The sequence below is a fragment of the Bombina bombina genome, chromosome 1 (genome assembly GCF_027579735.1).
Source record: "Bombina bombina isolate aBomBom1 chromosome 1, aBomBom1.pri, whole genome shotgun sequence".
In the NCBI taxonomy this organism is placed as follows: Eukaryota; Metazoa; Chordata; class Amphibia; order Anura; family Bombinatoridae; genus Bombina; species Bombina bombina.
In genome coordinates this window covers 1,071,825,386-1,071,832,698 of record NC_069499.1, presented here as the reverse complement: position 1 = coordinate 1,071,832,698, position 7,313 = coordinate 1,071,825,386, and positions in this window count along the sequence as shown.

The window sequence follows — 7,313 nt, the reverse complement described above, 5'->3', positions numbered from 1 at the left end:
TATTCATATAAATTCAGATTTTTTTAGTACATCTTTAATAGTTATTTACATTAATTATTAATATTTATGAATATTTTATATTTAATAATAACATAGTGCACTTTAATATGTCTCAAGTCAGGTTAGAGCAAATTAAAGGGACACTGAACCCAACTTTTTTCTTTTGTGATTCAGATAGAGCATGCAATTTTAAGCAACTTTCTAATTTACTCCTATTATCAATTTTTCTTCGTTCTCTTGCTTTCTTTATTTGAAAAAGAAGGCATCTAAGCAAATTTTTTAGTTCAGAACCATGGAAAGCACTTGTTTATTGGTGGGTGAATGTATCCACCAATCAGCAAGAACAACTAAGTGTGTTCACCAAAAATGGGCCGGCATCTAAACTTACATTCTTGCATTTCAAATAAAGATACCAAGAGAATAAAGAGAATTTGATAATAGGAGTAAATTAGAATGTTGCTTAAAATTGCATGCTCTATCTGAATCACAAAAGAAAAAATTTGGGTTCAGTGTCCCTTTAAGAATTAGTGTACTCCTGTCAAGTTTGCACACATAAACCCAACAGGCGTACACTAATTTTTCCTGTGCGCTAACCTGACATGAATTATATGAGTGTAAGTTTATTTTGATGTATTTATGTTTTGCTAAGGTCAACTTTTATTGGACCCCCAACTCTTTATGGGAGGTCTTCAGTCGCGCTAGTCTGGTGCGTGTTAAATTTGATTGCGCTCGAACAAATGCGTTTACTTTCAACTTGTTATATGCGCGCAAATAATGCCCCTGTGATATTCTAAAATTGCATGCGCGTAAACGTTAGTGCGCCACTTGTAATCTAGCCCATAATCAGTAATCCCATAGCCTGCAAGACATACAAGTAGCTACACCTCATCTGTACAGGTTCATAGCAAAGGGTATAAAAGTATTGACTATAAAATAATTTTTATATCACTCACTGATTCATTCAGACCAGGGTACAAACTATTTTAGGGGGAAAGCTCAGCAACATTTCTTTTTCCAAAAAAGTTATCCACTCAAGGTTATGGGAAATTGGTACCTAAATTCAGCATATTAAATAGTAAATTGCACTTAAATTTAATCCTAGTTACCTGTTTTAGTTGCCCTAAAGTATACATTGAGAAAGATGCTTTATTTTTTTGTATTGTTTATGTATCTTGCACACAAATGGAAATACTTATCATCACATAATACAGCAGAAGGATTTTTTTTTTTTTTTGCCCACTAACATAAAATGATTCTTTTAATGATAACATACCCCATGCCAAGTTATCATGGTATCCATCTGGATTCACTATGAGTTAGTGCGTGTGTATCTGAATAGATATGAAAATGATGTAAGAGACGTGTACCGGTGACAAAGCTGAGTAATGTGCTACAAGAGCCAGGCAATGACCTTGAAATGACTTGACAGGCAACTTAGTGAAAACCATATGGATTTCTGAGTGTTGATTATCAAATGCAGGCAGAGTGCTTGAAACGAATGCAAGCTTCAAGCGTGCTTCATTAGTAATGGGGAACAGCTTTAAATTGTGGCTTTGAATTCATACACATATTAAAGTATAATGTAAGAATGTGTCTAAGTATGCACTCTGATATTGTAATATAAAAATGTCATTTGTTTTCAGAAATGCCGCAAACACAATTATTGGTCTAAAAAGATTTTAGTCCGAGATGTGTGTTGCTAAATATTCCAGGTATGCAAAGAAGCTGATTACATTACAGTTTGTATGTTTACAGAAACAGAAGCGCTCAACAAGGAAAGAACAACAGCTCAGTAGCCAGTTCTTTGGCGAGTCACCACCTGCGAGAAGTCTCTTTAAAGGGACACTCAAGTCAAAATAAACTGTTAGTTTTATTCAGCTAGAGCAGTTTTAAGATACTTTCCAATTTACTTCTATTATTAAATTTTGCACAGTCTTTTTATATTCACACTTTTTGGGGAACAAGGTTCTACTGTCTGAGCATGTGCACAAGCTCACAGGGTATACATATACTAGTCTGTGATTGCCTGATGTATGTCACATGATACATTGGGCCGGAAAATGATAGAAAAAAATACATTTGTCAGAAACAAAATATACTGCTTATTTGAAGCCGGCAGTTTCTAAAGTGCTGTAAATCACTGGCGACTCCAGAAATTTGTATTTACGCACATTTCTGGATATCGCTAGTTTATCCAACTTAGGCCTCGCTTCCATTGAGTCGTTAAAAATGGAGCCGTAAGCTACCGAAGCGGCCGACAGCTAAAAGTAATTTACGGCTGCATTTTAGTACCAGGTTTCCATTGAAAAGATTAGCGTGTTGCGCGCAGTCGCTCTTTTCGTGTAGCTGTAAGTTAACGTTGTGTTAACGCTTCCATCTGACGTCGGATTTCTTGAAAATCAATTAGTTGCTAAGGTAACCCGACCTTACGCTATAGAATTTACGTTTAACGTCCATGCTTCTTACCTGTGATCGAATCTCAAGAAAAATAAAAAAACACTTATCCATATTTTTAATAATCAAATACTATTTTCTAATATAATTATATTTAACACTTCATAAATATAAGTAATATTTATTGCTGCCCTAGGCATAGGTCTAGTTTGCATTCTGTAGATATGTTCTTGCATATATTATTATATTTAAATATATACTGATATTTCTATTAGAATATAAGTTCAACTATTTCTATACATGAGACAACAATAAATATTACTTATAACAATTTATTTCTACATTAAAACACTTGCATTATATGCAAGTTTTATCATTTCAATAGAAAATAGGTCTCAAAAAGCACAATTTTCCTCCTTTACACCTAGTTGAGCTGGGGGTAATATTTCTCAATGTATCGACAGCCTCCGACAGTGTATTAACGGTTAGCGCTTTCAATGGAAACCTGGTATAATTTATCGATTAACGGCTTCTATTACTTTCTATGGGACGCGAAAATCTTTTCGGCAACCGAAGTCCGGCAGCCGATATTGAGGTATAACGCGCCATTGGAAACAGTCGTTAAACGCTATTGCTTTCGACAGCATATTTATCGGTTTGCGAGTGCACGCAAACTGAATTACGACTCAATGGAAGCGAGGCCTTACTGCACTTTATGAACTGCCGGCGATGTGCGAGGTGAAATTACGGGTGGCGCGGGTTTCAGCAGTTGCACTGAAGCCTGCGCCATATATGTAATCTCGCCCCCAGTAGCAAACAAACAGCTAAATTACGAGTTTTGAGCGATATAGAGAAATTAACGAACGCAAAAAAAGTTACGTTATTTAATTTCCTATATCGCTGCGATATGGTTGCGTTGAGCTCCATACCGCACACAATCAGTGCGCTGCTAAAATGTGCTTGTGCGCGATTTCCCCATAGACATCCCGGCAAAAAAAAAAACTAACACCTGCAATGTCCTTTTCGGGCAATGGTTAGCTTAGGTTATTTTAGAGTTAGGGTTTTTATTTGGGGGGGTTGGTTGTGGGGGTGGTGGGTTTTACTGTTAAGGGGGTGTTTGTATTTTTTTTCCAGGTAAAAGAGCTGATATCTTTGGGGCAAAGCCCCACAAAAGGCCCTTTTAAGGGCCATTGGTAGTTTATTTTAGGCTAGGTTTTTTTTTCAATTTGGGTGGGCTTTTTTATTTAGATAGGGCTATTAGATTAGGTGTAATTCTTTTTTTTTTTTGATGATTTGTTATTTTTTGTAATTTAGTGGTTTTTTTTTGTAATTTAGCTTTTATTTTTTGTAGGTAGATACTTTTTGTAATTTTTAGAGTAGTTTATTTTTTTTAATTGGTAGTTAGTTTAATTTTAGTTTAATAATTATAATAGTTTAATTGTTAGTTTTAAAAAATGTTTTTTTAATTTGACAAGTAAGTTTTCATTTAATTTAAGATAAGGAAATTCTAATTTTAATATAAAGTTAGGTGGTGGTTAGGTATAGGGGTTACTAGTTTAAATTAGTTTATTTTGTTGTGGGGGCTTGAGGTTTAGGGGTTAATAGTTTATTTTGTTGTGGGGGGCTTGAGGTTTAGGGGTTAATAGGTTTATTATAGCGGCGGTGTGGGCGGACGGCAGATTACGGGTTAATAATATTGAAATAGTGTTTTTGATGCGGGAGGGCAGCGGTTTAGGGGTTAATAACTTTAGTATAGTGGTGACGATGTCGGGGAGCGGCCGAATAGGGGTTAATATTTTTTTTTAGTGGCTGCGATATCGGAAGCGGTAGATTAGGGGTTAATAAATGTATTATAGTGTTTGCAATGCATGAGGGCCTCGGTTTAGAGGTTAAAAGGTAGTTTATGGGTGTTAGTGTACTTTGTAGCAGTTTAGTTATGAGTTTTATGTTACAACTTTGTAATGTACAATTCATAACGACTTAGGCTGTAACGCTCACTTTTTAGCATCACTGCAAAACCGCACTATGGGAATCCCATGAAAATACGTCATTTTTCAGTGTGCTGGACTGACGTTGTGGTACAGGCTAAAAGGTATGCGGTACACCTATACCGACAAGACTCGTAATGGCTGCGGTGCTGTTTTAACGCTGAAAATACCATATTTTCAGCGTTACAAGCCGCAATGCAAAACTTGTAATCTAGCTGAAAATCTTACACAATCATTCCTTACTCCTAGTAGCAAACAACATCTTACACAATCATTCCTTTCTTGTAGTAGTAAACAAAATCTTACAAAATCATTCCTTTCTTCTAGTAGTAAACAAAATCTTACAAAATCATTAATTACCTCTAGTAGTAAACAAAATCTTACAAAATCATTCCTTTCTTCTAGTAGTAAACAAAATCTTACAAAATCATTCCTTACACCTAGTAGTAAACAAAATCTTACAAAATCATTCCTTTCTTCTAGTAGTAGACAAACTCTTACAAAATCATTCCTTTCTTCTAGTAGTAAACAAAATCTTACAAAATCATTCCTTATACCTAGTAGTAAACCAAATCTTACAAAATCATTCCTTACGCCTAGTAGTAAACCAAATCTTACAAAATCATTCCTTACACCTGGTAGTAAACAAAATCTTACAAAATCATTCCTTTCTTCTAGTAGTAAACAAAATCTTACAAAATCATTCCTTACACCTAGTAGTAAACCAAATCTTACAAAATCATTCCTTACGCCTAGTAGTAAACCAAATCTTACAAAATCATTCCTTACACCTGGTAGTAAACAAAATCTTACAAAATCTTTCCTTTCTTCTAGTAGTAAACAAACTCTTACAAAATCATTCCTTACCTCTAGTAGTAAACAAAATCTTACAAAACCATTCCTTTCTTCTAGTAGTAAACAAAATCTTACAAAATCATTCCTTACACCTAGTAGTAAACAAAATCTTACAAAATCATTCCTTTCTTCTAGTAGTAAACAAACTCTTACAAAATCATTCATTTCTTCTAGTAGTAAACAAAATCTTACAAAATCATTCCTTACACCTAGTAGTAAACAAAATCTTACAAAATCATTCCTTTCTTCTAGTAGTAAACAAAATCTTACAAAATCATTCCTTACACCTAGTAGTAAACAAAATCTTACAAAATCATTCCTTTCTTCTAGTAGTAAACAAAATCTTACAAAATCATTCCTTACACCTAGTAGTAAACAAAATCTTACAAAATCATTCCTTTCTTCTAGTAGTAAACAAACTCTTACAAATCATTCCTTTCTTCTAGTAGTAAACAAAATCTTACAAAATCATTCCTTACACCTAATAGTAAACAAAATCTTACAAAATCATTCCTTACACCTAGTAGTAAACAAAATCTTACAAAATCATTCATTTCTTCTAGTAGTAAACCAAATCTTACAAAATCATTCCTTACACCTAGTAGTAAACAAAATCTTACAAAATCATTCCTTTCTTCTAGTAGTAAACAAAATCTTACAAAATCATTCCTTACACCTAGTAGTAAACCAAATCTTACAAAATCATTCCTTACGCCTAGTAGTAAACAAAATCTTACAAAATCATTCCTTACACCTGGTAGTAAACAAAATCTTACAAAATAATTCCTTTCTTCTAGTAGTAAACAAACTCTTACAAAACCATTCCTTTCTTCTAGTAGTAAACAAAATCTTACAAAATCATTCCTTTGTTCTAGTAGTAAACAAAATCTTACAAAATCATTCCTTACACCTATTAGTAAACAAAATCTTAGAAAATCATTCCTTACACCTAGGGCGCGATCCGATATACGGCATAGTTTTCAGCGCAAGCGAGGGAACCTGCGCCGCCCGTAGTTTCACCTCGCACATCGGGGTATTACATATACTAAGTTGCTAAAGTGCCGTAAGTCAGATAAACTAGCGATGTCCAGAAATAACTACAAATTTCTACAAATTTCTGGAGTCGCCAGTGACTTACAGCTTTAGAAACTGTCTGCGCCTAAAAAAACTAACTAAAATATTAAATCTCCCATAACTGTCTAACACGCCTCCCAAAATTAAGCACGACACGTATACCCATATATCCGCAATCCCCCCTCTCACTCCTAATAATAAATGTATTAACCCCTAGACCGACAACCCCCCACAACGCAATAAGCCTAATTATTAACCCCTAAACCACCATAGCCCACACCGCAACAAACCTATCCTAGTATTAACCCCTAAATCGCCGCTTCTGGAGCCCACCACCACCTACATTATATGTATTAACCCCTAAACCGCTGCTCCCAGACCCCGCCGCACCTAAATAAAGTGTTTAACCCCTAAACCGCCGCTCCCGGACCCTGCCGCCGCCTACATTAAATTTATTAACCCCTAAACCTAAGTCTAACCCTAACACCTTAACTTAAATATTATTTAACTAAATCTAAATCATATTAATATTATTAACTAAATTATTCTATTTAAAACTAAATACTTACCTAAGAAACAAACCCTAAGATAGCTACAATATAATTAATAATTACATTGCAGCTATTTTTGGATTTATTTTTATTTTACAGGCAACTTTGTATTTATTTTAACTAGGTACAATAGCTATTAAATAGTTACTAACTATTTAATAGCTACCTAGTTAAAATAATTATCAAAATTACCTGTAAAATAAAACCTAAGTTACAAATACACCTAACACTACACTATCAATACATTAATTAAATAAATTAACTACAATTATCTAAAATAAAATACAATTAAATAAACTAAACTATAGTACAAAAAACAAACACTAAATTACAAAAAATAAAAAAATATTACAAGAAGTTTAAACTAATTACACCTAATCTAAGCCCCCTAATAAAATTAAAAAGCCCCAAAAAATAATAAAATAATCACAAAGACCGCTGCTCCATAACC